This window comes from Zingiber officinale, chromosome 5B, assembly GCF_018446385.1.
Source record: "Zingiber officinale cultivar Zhangliang chromosome 5B, Zo_v1.1, whole genome shotgun sequence".
Lineage (NCBI taxonomy): Eukaryota > Viridiplantae > Streptophyta > Magnoliopsida > Zingiberales > Zingiberaceae > Zingiber > Zingiber officinale.
Genome location: NC_055995.1, coordinates 98,993,027 through 99,006,579, shown reverse-complemented (window position 1 = coordinate 99,006,579; position 13,553 = coordinate 98,993,027).

Below are 13,553 nucleotides of genomic sequence, written 5' to 3'. Positions count from 1 at the left end.
GAACGTATATTGGTTTACTTTCTTATTTATTGTTCTCTAGAGTGAGCTTTCCTTTTATTTGTTAGTATTTTTGTTTCTGGTGTGACTAACAATTGTAGGAAGTTATTCACCCCTCCCCCCTCTAACATGTATCAAGGTCCCAACAGGATCACCGAGCAATAACTTCGCGTTCCGTAGAGCAGTCTTACGAAGGATCACCGAGCAATAATTCTATGTTCCGCAAAGCATTCTTAAGGAATGCACCGAGCAATAACTTAGTGTTTCGTATAGCAATCTTATTGGATTGGTCGAGTAGTAATTGTAAGTACCTCGGGTTAATTTTGATATAACCAATCGAGTTAAGTTAGGTCATGTGTCTTTTGACGTCCTATGTCTAAATGTGTAGAAATTAGGAACACAAGAAGTTGAACGAAAGACATGGCGAGCGAGAAGGGTAGTACGGGAAACGAGTCGACGAGCTCAGTGTATCACAGTGATGTGAAACAATACACTGGTGGACTAGAAGGACGGAGCGTTTGAGGGATGAGAAGCTGAGAGGAAGCATGTGTAAGTATTCCGTGGTAGTTTTGTTATGGTCAACCAAGTTAAGTTAGGTCATATTTGTATTTGATGTCTCGTGTCTAAGTGTGCAGGAACATAGGAGCACAAGAAATCGAACGGGAGATGTAGCTTACGAGAAGGATGGCATGGGAAAGGAGTCGATGGGCTCAATGCATCTGAGGGACGAGAAACTATGGAAGAGTACACTAACAAACAAGAAGGACGCACCCGACACTTTCCGAGGGACGAGAAGCCAAGCGAAAGTCTGATCATGGAGAAGGTCGGAAGATGGGTCGGATGAGCCCAATTTCGGATAGCCAAAATCACCCACATAAAGCTATTGGAGTCTGCCAGCAGTTGTTGGAAAAAGGCGCCTTCAAGCTCATGGAAGGCGCCTTCGAACCGTCATGGAAGGCACCTTCAAGCATGTTAAATGCGCCTTTAATTACTGTTAGTCAAAGATAAAGTTTTATCTTCAGCGATAAAACTTGTCACGTTGAAGGTGCCTTGGACCATCTCGGAGGCCCCTTCAAGACATAAATAAGATTTTTCAGGAGATATAAAAAGACCTTTGGAGGTAGGAATTAAACAATAAATACTGTAATCATTTTTAGCCTTTTTCTTAAGCTGCCAACGTCTATAAGAGGCTACTTTACCTTAACGAAGGAGTATCTCTAGTGGAGTTTTTTAATGTCTTGGATTAACAACTACTTAGGTTATACCAAGTAAATATAACATTCTTACTTTCCTTCTTTAGTTGTTCATTTTTATGCACTTTATTTTTGTTTAAATTAATTGTGTATCCTTGCTAAGCAAAACAAGAGATTTTTTTTTCTAACTTTGATTTCAACCAATTCCCCCCCTCTTGCCGGTCTACTAGGACCAACAATTGGTATCAAAGTCAAACAACTTTAGAAGGACTGTCTCTAAAGCAGTAAGACGATGGTCGATTCAAGTATTCATCCACCGAAGTTTGAGAGAGACTCCGCACAATGAAAGCGCTAGATGGAGGTATTTTTTAAAATATATTTTGAAATACTTTTAATAATAAAATATAGTTTTGTAGCCCCCCAAGGACTAACAAGGAAATGAAAAAGAAGAGTACTCATGAACAAAGAAAGAACAAGTATTCTATCTTAAGAGGTCAATCGGATTGGCAGCTACGACTCTGCTAAAGAGCTCTAGGAGAAATTTTTATAAATTTAATGGGATGAATTGCATCCTGATGATACTGAATCGGATCAGTATTATGAATAACAATATATGATCTATCAAATAAACTCATCATCAAGAATTGAATAGTATAACATAGTAAAATCCTTTATCTATACTAAATCTAAAAAAGGATTCTTTAGATCAGGAAATTTATATCCTTTTTCACTTTTTCTTTTATATAAATAACTCAACCCTATCGTCTTCCCTATATTTTCCTAATGCTACATCAACAGGTGTAGTAACTAGAATAGTATGTAAAGAAAATGGTGGATATGAAATAACCATTGTTGATCCATCGGATGAACATCAAGTAGTTGATATTGTACCTCCAGGACCAGAACTTCTTGTTTCAGTGGGTGAATCCATCAAGCTTGATCAACCATTAACAAGCAATCCCAATGTGGGAGGCTTTGGTAAGGGAGATGCAGAAGTAGTGCTTCAAGACCCATTACAAGTCCAAGGTCTTTTATTCCTTTTTGCATTTGTTATTTTGGCACAAGTTTTTTTGGTTCTTAAAAAGCAACAGTTTAAAAAGGTCCAATTATACGAAATGAATTTCTAGGTGGGGGGATTTCTTAACATCAAGTTGGTAAAAGGTGCCAAATTTTTGTTGATCCTTATATATATATATATATATATATATATATATATATATATATATATATATATATATATATATATATATATATTGTGGGTCAGGACGAGTACATGAGAAATTATACTGGGATAAAACTCTAGGTTTAGGATTTTACCAGTCGACTAGCATCTGGACTAGTCGACTAGGGCAGGGCATAGAATGTTTCTGTGTTCGACGGCTATGGAAATCAGTTGACTGGTACTGTAGCTAATCGATTGATACTGTAGCCAGTAGATTGGTATACTATAGCAGTCGACTAGTAAAGAGTCATTAGCAGAATCACAGATTCTATAGAGTGTCGTTGGCCAACACCAGTCGATTGATGACAATAAAATTAGCTTGTTGATTTTCCGAAGCTCTATGAAATGGAGCTTGGAGTAGCTGGCCTTGGTGACGAAAATAGGAATGGTTAATCCCTATTAGAGTCTCCAAGGTTCTCCTTGTGTAATCCAAGTGCTCGTGATCAAGAAGTGTGGCGAGGTTTCTCCGCAGACAAGGAGGTTGTGCTAGTCGAAGTTTTTTTAGAAGTCATCCACCGATGAATCATGATCATCCACTTTATAGACATCTGTGGAGTTGGAGTAAGTTATCTCTGAACTACATAAACGAACATGTTGGTTTGTTCTTCTTATTTTTATTATCTTTAGGTTAGCTTTCTATTTGCCTGTTTGTATTTCCGATGTGCTAACGAGTGTAGGAAGAGATAAAAGTGGGTGATCGTCTATTTACCGCCTTCTAGCCAGGCATTAAGGTCCCAACAGTTGGTATCAGAGTGAGGAGCGATGTTAAAGGACTAACCGCCTAAAGGAGCAAACGCTAGAGGAAAAAGATGGAGTCAAAAGGACAATTAGGATGGGATATCATGATCCCACCTCCATATGAGGAAGGACACTTTAAGTATTGTAGGATGCGATTAAAGACTTGGTTCCAAATAGATTTGAACCATTGAGTCACATTGGAAGATCCCTTCAAAACTCCAATGAACAAGAAGGGGAAGTGTCTTCGGCCACGGTATTGGACCGAAGAACAAAGACAACAATCGGAGACCAATAAGGAGGTAACTAAAATTTTGGTAAATTTATTATCTCCTAAGGTGTTGTTTAGTGTAAGTGAATACAAGAGCGTAAGTGACCTTTGGAAGAAGGTAATTGCTCTTCATGAAGACATTACAAAAATCCAAGAAGTGGAGCCCAAGGAGAAGGACTTATTGGTCTAAGAGGAGGAGAAAGACCAATCAGATGTGGAGACAAGCTCAACATCCGAAGAAGAGGAAGAAGTGGAGTCATCCACATCTTCAAGTGAGGAAGAAGTCTTGGAGGCTCAACCTTCAACCGTATCTACCAAGAAGAGCACTAAAGCTCACATCAAGTGTTTTGAGTGTGGGGAGATAGGATACTACAAGAATAGGTGTCCTTCGCTCAAGAAGAAAAAAGAGGTAACTCCTAAACTCAATTCAATTCATTTAGAATCTAATTTGAGTTATAGGAAGAAGAAAGAGAAGAAGCATATTAGATGCTTCATGTGTGGCGAGCAAGGTCACTACCACACGAAGTGCCCAAGGAAGGGAGAGCTCAAGAAGATGGAGCAACTAAAGAAGTGGAGAAAGAATTGATGATCGTGTCAAGGGGGAGCTCCAAAAGTAAAGGGCAAAGTAAACCCTAGTTTAAATTTAAATTTAAATTTAAATTCCTTAATGCATGCTAGAAATAATGCTAATTATTTACCCATGTATAATTATGAATTTAGGTATAATGATAGGATAATATGGTTAATAACTCTAGGAAATCTTATGCAAAGATTAAACCTAACAAGAACCAAACTACCATGCCTAAAGTGAGGAAAGTAGTGAAGAATCTAGGCATTAATCTCAATAAGGGAGACATATATCTAGGAAGGTGGGTAGGTCTAGGAATGTCTATGATGGACAAGTGGATTCTAGGGTTAGAAATCTAGAATTGAAAAATCAAGCTTTGAGGGAAAAGCTTGATAGGTAGAAAAAGTCCTAGGTAGATTCATTAATGGATCTAAAGTACTTGATAGGATGTTAAAGAACTAGTAGTAATAAATCTAGTTTGAGATACCAGCCTTCATCAAACAAGGGTAAGGGGAAGTTACCCATGGAGCACTTTGGCGGGTATGCCATAGTAGAGTCCCCTAAAGCCAAAAGAAGGTCACATGCAATGATTGCAAGTGCAAATGGTAAGAGAAATCCTCCAAGGCTAGAGAAAAGTTATATGCTAGGGTGGTATATGATTATAGCAAGGAGAGGTTAAGAAATGACAAGGAAAAGTTATTTAAGGATAAGGAGAAATTAACCAAGGACAAGGCGTCTAAGGTTAAGAAGATCATATTTGTAGGCCAAGTGTCACCCGAGGTGCACCAAAGTGACGTAGCCATAGTGGATGAGTCACCTAAGGGGGTGGCTAAGGTTAAGAGCTCTAGGGGAGCTCAAAGAGTCAAATTGAGGCCCATGGTCAATGGATCTCAAGTAGACCTTGCTTGGGATTCCATATGGATTTTGGAACGTGCCAAAGGGATCTCTAATCTGGTTGGTTGACACATTTGGGATGTGATTTATGCATGAAAATATGAAATGAGATTCATATTATATGATAATTGGTTTTAGATGTATAGATGTTATATAAACTAATGCTAGGATTGCATTATGGTTTAGTATAGGCAAATACATCAAGAGGAAGCCAAAACTAGGACTATAGGTCAAGGTTCAATTGAACCATTTAGATAGTTTTATATTTTGTGTCAATTTTAGGATCCGTGGTAGATATATTTTTTACTATATTTTCTAAGTAGACAATGGTAAAACAGACATCTTCATAAAATTTAAGAATTTTTAGAGATCTATGGAATTTTTGGTGCATTCTAAAATTAGAGTTAAGAATATAGTTTAGGCTGAAATAGGGTGTCAGTCGAATGATACAGGTACCAGTCGATTGGTAACACTGTTTATCAAACTCAAAATGATTATGTGGGGTTAATTCGATGAGAGTAGATGACTGGGGTCTAGGGCAGTCGACTGATACAGTCTGATATTGGTTTTCAACCATAGAAAATGACCAAATAGGGGATATACATATATGTAATCTTATAGCAGATTAATACATGATAATTATGATCATTAGATGTATAAGAGTTTAATAATTGGGATATTATTGGTGCTCTTTTTAATGTATGACAAAGGGAAAGAAGTTTAAGTTTAAGTAGGAAACCTAAATACCTTTGTGGGAAATCCTAGCTCAAGAGGGAGCTTAAATAAAGGGGGAGTCTAGGTTTGGGTTCCATTGCTTATACTGTTAGGACCCTCGGCGGCCGGCTAGAGGGGGGGGTGAATAACCCCTGCACAAAACAAGTAAAAACAACCTTTCTCGGACTTATAACTTAAGATAAAAGAACATTTGCATAAAAGAATAATAAAGAAACTGAAACGAAAGAGACTCACAGAATTACTTAGTTACAACCGGGAGGTTGTTAATCCAAGACGAAAAAGTGCACTAAAATTCTCCTTAAGGCGGAGAAGCCTCTTTACAGCAATGGAACACACAGAAAAGAAAGCTAAACAGAAAACTAAGCGCGCAAGTGTTGTTTCTTTGTATTTCACGTTATTATTTAGCTTTGGGAGCAAGACTACTTATATAACCTTGCTCGGGGCGCCTGGAAGGGTTCCAGGTGCCTGGAGGAGGATAAAATTTTATCCTCTTTGCAATAGATCACGGTCAAACGTGATCCAGAAAAAATTCGAGTCCGGGCGCCCGGGCCAGAAAAGTCAACCAAGTTGACTTTTTCAATCCGAGCCTTTCACTCCGATTTCGCTCGCCTTGGTCCGGGTCTTCCACTCCAGCACCACTCGCTTGGGAAATTTTGGCCATCCAGAATAGGGCTTACCCGAACCCAACTTCTGGCCTTCTCGAGCAAGCTTCCACTCCGGCTTCTCGCCCCTCGAAAACATCGCACGCCTTCTTCTCGTCTGTCCGCATACTCTTCCGTAGCACCTCATCCCTCAGACGCACCGAGCCCGTCGGCTCTCTCCCGTGTCGTCCTTCTCGCTAGCTACGTCTTTTGCTCGATATCCTATGCTCCTAAGTTCCTGCACACTTAGACACAAGATTAAACACAACAAGATTTAACCTAACTTATTTGATCATATCAAAACAACCCTGGAGTACCAACAATCTCCTCTTTTTTGATGTGAGCAACCCAAGTTAAGTTAGGTTAAACTAACATAAAGTAACATAGATAAATTTTGCAATAAAAGTGTAAAAAATTAAAAAAGGTTAAACTACTCCCTCCCTAGATTTAATCTTCCCTTCTCCCCCTTTGATCATATAAAAAATGAGGTACCAAAAGAAATCTAAGGGGAAATTTTTCAAAAAAAAAAAAAATAGGAAAGTTTTTTTTAAAAAAATTGTAACATCAAAATTTTCTAAGTTAAATAAATTTGTAAAAACTAATTTTGTAGAAATAATTTTAGTAAAGTAAAGCTGATACTTAAAAAAAACTTTAAGTCTCTTTTTTTTTAAAAAAAAATCCTAAATTAAAAACATTGAAAAATTATTTGAGTAATTATTTAAAGTATTATTTAATTATAATTAAATACTTTATCAGTTAGTCAATTAAATATTTTATTTCATTAATTGGTTTCTAGACTATGGCGAGACACTAGGCCTTCTTGGTTATTGGAGCAACAACCACTTTCTAGACAAAGCCTCTTAGGGAAATTCAAACATTTAATTTTCTCACTAAAAGCCCTAAGTCTAATTAAAGTTCAATTTAGACAAGATTTTGGAAGCCAATATAGGTTTTAACTAATTGGGTTAATTATAAATCTCTTAGGAATATATTTCTGAGAAATTTTCCTAATTTGTCCCTTGTGGTAATTAAAATATTAGTTCAAATTATTATATTTTCTAATATTTTGATTTTTAACATTTAAGTATGCCTGATTTTTCAAGTCTTCTACTTGTATTGTCAATTCATCATTTCCAATTTTAATTTTTCAAAATCTTCTAATAGGCAAGATTTGGCTAGAATTAATTTTAACTCTTTATTTTTTTTCTAGTTTACAACAATTCTTTGATAAATATTTTATAAACTATAAAGACTTATCAGGAGGAAGAGATCGTACCTGACTTCCCTGTCGATCTCGTTATCCGTAGCTCCCCTTGAAGTGTTGCTTTCTTCCGATGTCGCTCCCCCTTCATTGATGCTCTCGATGCTCATTTCGGATGAGCTTGCTTCGTTTTCATCGTCTTGATGACTTGCCATTAACGCAAGTTCGGAAAAAGCCTCAATCTCTGATTCGGATGACGTTTCATCCCACATCACCTTTAGAGTCTTGTATTTATTCAATTGGACAGAATTCATGTTCCTTCCTTTGTCCTTGTCCTTGATCTTTAACTTAGGGCAGTTGTCTTTAACGTGCCCTTCTTTGTTGCAGTGGTAGCATCTAATTATTCATTTCTTTCTACCCTGTAGATGGTTAGTTTTTCTAGATTTAAATAATTTTTTAAATTATCTTACCATCATTACCGGTTCATCGTCGTCGAGAGAAGATTCTAAATCTTGATCATCCATCTTTGCCTTAAGGGTAATGTTGTGCTTCGGCTCCTTCTTCATATCTGCACATCTCGTTTCATGGACTTCAAATGTTGAAAACATTTATTCTAAGGTAACAGAATCTAAATCTTTAGAAATATAGTAAGCATCTATTAATGATGTCCACTCAGTAGATCTAGGAAATGCATTAAGCGTGTATCTTAGCGAATCTTGGTTGCTTATCTTTTCTCCGAGATTCATGAGTCTGGTGATTAGTTCCTTCATTCTCGAGTGAAGATGTGCAACAGTTTTTTCTACTTCCAATTTTATGTAGCTTAACTGATTCCTTAGCAGATCTCATCTCGCGAGCTTAGCTTCGGATGTCTCTTCGTGTAGCTCAAGAAACTTCTCCCAAAACTCCTTTATTTAGTCATAAGCGCTGATCCGGTTGACTTCTTGTGGCGGTAGGATGCTCAACAGATGGAACTCTGCTTTTCCATTTGTCACGAAGTCGGTCTGCTCCTTCTTTATCCACTGGTATTCTTACTTGCCTTCGGGTGCTACAAAACAAAATTTCATTATTAAAAGTAATTCAAAGTCGGTTTTAAAGAATACCTCCATTTTCTTTTTTCAGCTCGCGAACTCCCCCTCGAACTTTGGTCGGTAGATGCTCGGTCCGACCATCTCATGTGCTTTGTTCGGTGGTTAGTCCTCCTGAAGCGTCCTTGCTCTGATACCAATTGTTAGGACCCTCGACGGTCGACTAGAGTGGGTGAATAGCTCCAGCACAAAACAAGCAAAAACAACCTTTCTCGGACTTATAACTTAAGATAAAAGAACACTTGCATAAAAGAATAATAAAGAAACTGAAACGAAAGAGGCTCATAGATTTACTTGGTTACAACCGGGGAGGTTGTTAATCCAAGACAAAAAAGTGCACTAAAATTCTCCTTCAGACGGAGAAGTCTCTTTACAGCAATAGAACGCACAGAAAAGAAAGGTAAACAGAAAACTAAGCGCATAAGTGTTGTTTCTTTGTATTTCACGTTATTGTTTAGCTTTGGGAGCAAGGTTGTTTATATAGCCTTGCTCAAGGCAACTGGAAGGGTTCCAGGCGTCTGGAAGAGGATAAAATTTTATCCCTTTCACAACGGATCGTGATCAAACGCTATCCAGATAAAATTCGAGTCCAGACACCCGGACCAAGTCCGAGCGCCCGGACTAAGTCCGAGCGCCCGGACTAGGCCAAGTTGACTTTTTCAGTCCGGGCCTTTCACTCCTGTTTTGCTCACCTCGGTCCAGGTCTTCCTCTCCAGCTCCGCTTGCTTGGGTGATTTCAACCATCCAGAATAGGGCTCAGCTCACCCAAACCTAACTTCCACCTTCTCAAGCAAGCTTCCGCTCCAGCTTCTCGTCTCTCAGAAACGTCGCGCGCCTCCTTCTCGTCCACCCGCATACTCTTCCACAGCACCTCGTCCCTCAGATGCACCGAGCCTATCGGCTCTCTCTCATACCGTCCTTCTCGCTAACTGCATCTTTTGCTCGATATCCTGTACTCCTAAGTTCCTACACACTTAAACACAGGATTAAACACAACAAGACCTAACCTAACTTATTTAATCACATCAAAATAACCCTGGGGTACCAACATATACATGAGTGATTGCATATTTTGTTTTCATGTTTATTGCATTATATGTTTCCCTAACTTAAACGGATTGTCAAATATCAAAAAGGAATATATTGTTGAAGCAATCAGTATAACCCTAAGTTTTGATATTTGAGTAAATGTTTAAGTTAGATTTATTATTGTATTTGATATACATTTGTAAGTATATAGGATGCAGGTATAACAAGGAAAATCTAAATGGGATCTTGGTAAAGGCAAAGTCCAAGGGTTAGTCTTGGCGGTGTAAGTCCAAGTGTATAGTCTTGGCAATGTAAGTCCAAGTATGGCTTAGCAAGGATGAAAACCGAGGCCGAATGAAGCTCTTGAAGGCAAGTCGTAAAGGATGGGGAAGCATCTGAGAGACACAAGGCTAATGGAGGGAGCTAGAAGGCAAGGCTATAAGAAGATCTGACAACAAAGACAAGGCCAAAGGAAGCATCTTGGAGGCAAAACATGAAGGATGTGGAAGCATCTGAGGGACACAAGGTTGATGGAAGATGGCTAAAAGGCAAGGTCGAGGTTGTATGGGTGAGGGCGAGTACATGAGAGATTGTACTCAGGATAAAACCTTAGGTTTAGGGTTTTACTAGTCGATTAGCATCTACACCAGTTGACTAGAGTAGGGCACAGAATGTTTCTGTGTCTGACGGCTTTAAAAACTAGTTGACTAGTATTGTAGCTAGTTGACTGGTACTGTACCCAGTCAACTGGTATTATAGCCAGTTAACTGGTAAAGAGCCGTTGATAGAATCACAAATTTTATGAAGTGTCGTTGGCCAGCACGAGTTGACTGGTGCAAGGACTAGTCGACTGGTAACAGTAAAATTAGCTTGTTGATTTTTCCAAGCTCTATATAATGGAGTTTGGGGTGGCTGACCTTGGTAACAACAATAAGAGTAGTTAACCCCTATTAGAATCTCCAAGGTTCTCCTTGTGTGATTCAAGTGTTCGTGATCAAGAAGTGTGGCGAGGTTTCTCCACTGACAAAGAGATTGCACTAGCCGAAGTTTTTGGGGAGTCATCCACCTACAACGGATTAGGATTGTTCACCTTATGGGCAGCCGTGGAGTTGGAGCAAGCTATCTTCAAACCACGTAAACGAATGTGTTGGTTTATTCTTCTTATTTTTATTGTTTTTTTAGGTTAACTTTCTATTTAATTGTTTGTATTTCCGCTACGCTAACGAGTGTTGGAAGCAATAAAAGTGGGTGACCTTCTATTCTACCCCCCCCCCCCCCCCCAGCTTGACATCAAGGTCTTAACATTAATGACGGTAGCTAAAATAACAAGAAAAGTTTAAGTGTAAAATTATAATAAGTAAACCAATCAAGTGTAATCCATCACCTATGGGTTGGGAGTTGTGACTCTTAAAAGGGGATAGATCAAAGTGAGATAGAAGACAATTATCTCATAAACGAGTTATGTTATAATGTTTATCCTGTAATTTTTACCAAGCTTTAGAAAAAGAATAGCACGCTTGAGCTTCATTAATATCAGATAAATTCGGAAGAACAAGAAGCCATGACTCAAAATAAGATAGGAAAAGCTTAAAAGAGTATAAAAGAACAATTCTTTCCATCCTTTCAGAGATGAAGGAAGGTTGGTTAAGAAATTACAATTCTTTTAAGCAATCAAATGAAAGACACTAGGATCAATGGATTTCACATAATAAAAATAATAAAATAGAAGAGGAGTGGGGGAATTTGATGATAGCGAAAGATCGTTATAGTACTCGCTAGAATCCTAAAGGAATTTTGTGCTAGTTGATTTAAAGAGATTTGCAGGAAATAAAGGATATCCATATACACAAAAGGTACCGAAAGACGTAGGCCTCCTTAGAATTGATCCACGAAAAAGGCAATGAAGCCCGAGGGTGGCTTATGGGGGTGCTGAGAAGATGAGGATAAATCATGGGTAAGCCCTGAATCGAATACTCATGGCTATAATGAACAAAAGGGTGGGAAGGATGTAGTATACTTTCTACTATTTCATACTAGGGGAGTAAGGCTATTGAAGGATTTTTTTGTGTGAATGCAAGATGAAGGAATAGCCATGAAAGTGAAGTAATCACAAAAGATAAGGTAAAATACTTATTGACATGGAGAAGCAGAGATTGATAGGGAAAAAGGAAGAAGAAGGTGGAAATAGAGAAGAGGAGAAAATGAAGAGGTTTTAGGATTAAAAAAGATTCAATGGTGACAAATCAGAAAGCGATGAAAACCACTTTGCATTCGCAATAAAAAAACCTTTTATCAAGGAAGCGTAAATCTCCAGGTGAGCCAATGAAGGAGTTGGGGGAACTCTCTTTATTGGTCAGTGAATCAGTTGAATGAACTCAAAGTCAATTAGCGAGCATAGTTTCCCATGATCCTTGCAAGAATAAACAGTTCATATGCTTGCATTCTCAAAAACAAGAGTATGAATGTGTCTATTGGTTGGGTTGCTTTTTGAATTTTTTGCCCTATATTGCTCGGGCAAGATACAATTAAGTACAAAACAGAAGACCTTGCAAACTTACAAGAAGGTGAAAAAACACTTATATTACACTGAGATATTAGAAGTTAACTTTTGATTACAAGATTAAACATTAATCTCTTAAGGGATACATATTTGATAAACTAGAGTTTAGGATAATACTAATGAAAGACTTCATTAGAAGATGCTTTGAGATGATTTTCCTCTCACTGCTCACGCCTAGTTCTATGATTAATAGTATCTTCAAGTGATATATTGATCTCCAGCAAGTGTTGGCTCAGCAGATCAAACTTTACTTTAATTATTCTCTCCCTACAAAGGGTAGCATTTAGTTTACTTTGTGCTTGATCTCTTTGCTATATTAAGGTCCTCATATGGGGAAAGTCCACCTCCGGTTCTAAATTTTCACCAAGGACCCTATTCCAATTAACACATATAATTCAAACAAAAACCTCAGAAAATAGATATGCAGGTCATAAAGGGAACAAAGTATTTAAATTGCAAAGAAAAAAAATGAGCAGGTGTCACCATGAAGCTAAGTGAGTTTTCAAATTTGATGAATCTACTGAAGTAAGAAAAGCGTGGTTAGAATCCTCAGAGGATTCCTCCAAAGATATGGGAATTTTAATATTCTCCTTAGAGGGTCTCATATTTCGACTACTCTCGGGTATCGTAGCATTAAGAATTCCTATTCGAACTCTTAGATGATTCTGGGTCATCCATAAAAATAAGGAAAATGCGGAAGAAACACGAGCAACTAGAATGCTAATAAGTAAATGGGGAAAAAAGGTCTGGGGTGTACCTCTTTAAAGGAAATACATAAATGTTGTTTATTCAAGATGACAAGTCATGTCAAGGAAAAGATGTATCACTCCCTTGGGAACATAAGAAAAATAGTAAAATTAAAGGTGATGTTTCAAATCATGATAAGATTTACCAGCAGATAGATACGCAAGTGTGAACATTGGAGATCCCCCGAAACACGTTTCCATAAGGTCAAAAATTAATATAGGGATGCAATATACTGAAATAAAGGAAATCTAAAAAATGATAGACATTCTCACATGAACATCAAAAGACAAGAGGAAAATAATAAATCAACGATAAAATATACATGTAGAAGATATCTCCTATGTTGCACGAGTGTGATTAGAAGCTTGTAACATATCAAGCTCTTGGAGAAATACCTTTTCTTGCTAAAGCGCCTTCCCTATAGCCACTACTACTTGAGAATATAATTTTCCCAAAGCCTTTGCTCTGCCCATATTAACTTAAGTTGTGACTCACAGGCATGAACATTGCTCAAATCAGGGTTTAAATAAGGGGTAACAATAGGACTTGTATTCACCAACAAGGTTTCAGCAGATCCCTATGAACGTTAAGAAATAATTGCTCAGAAAAATGAATATGGGATCATCGCTAAAATTTGTCATCTCACAAAAAATAAAGGAGCTAGGAACAACCATC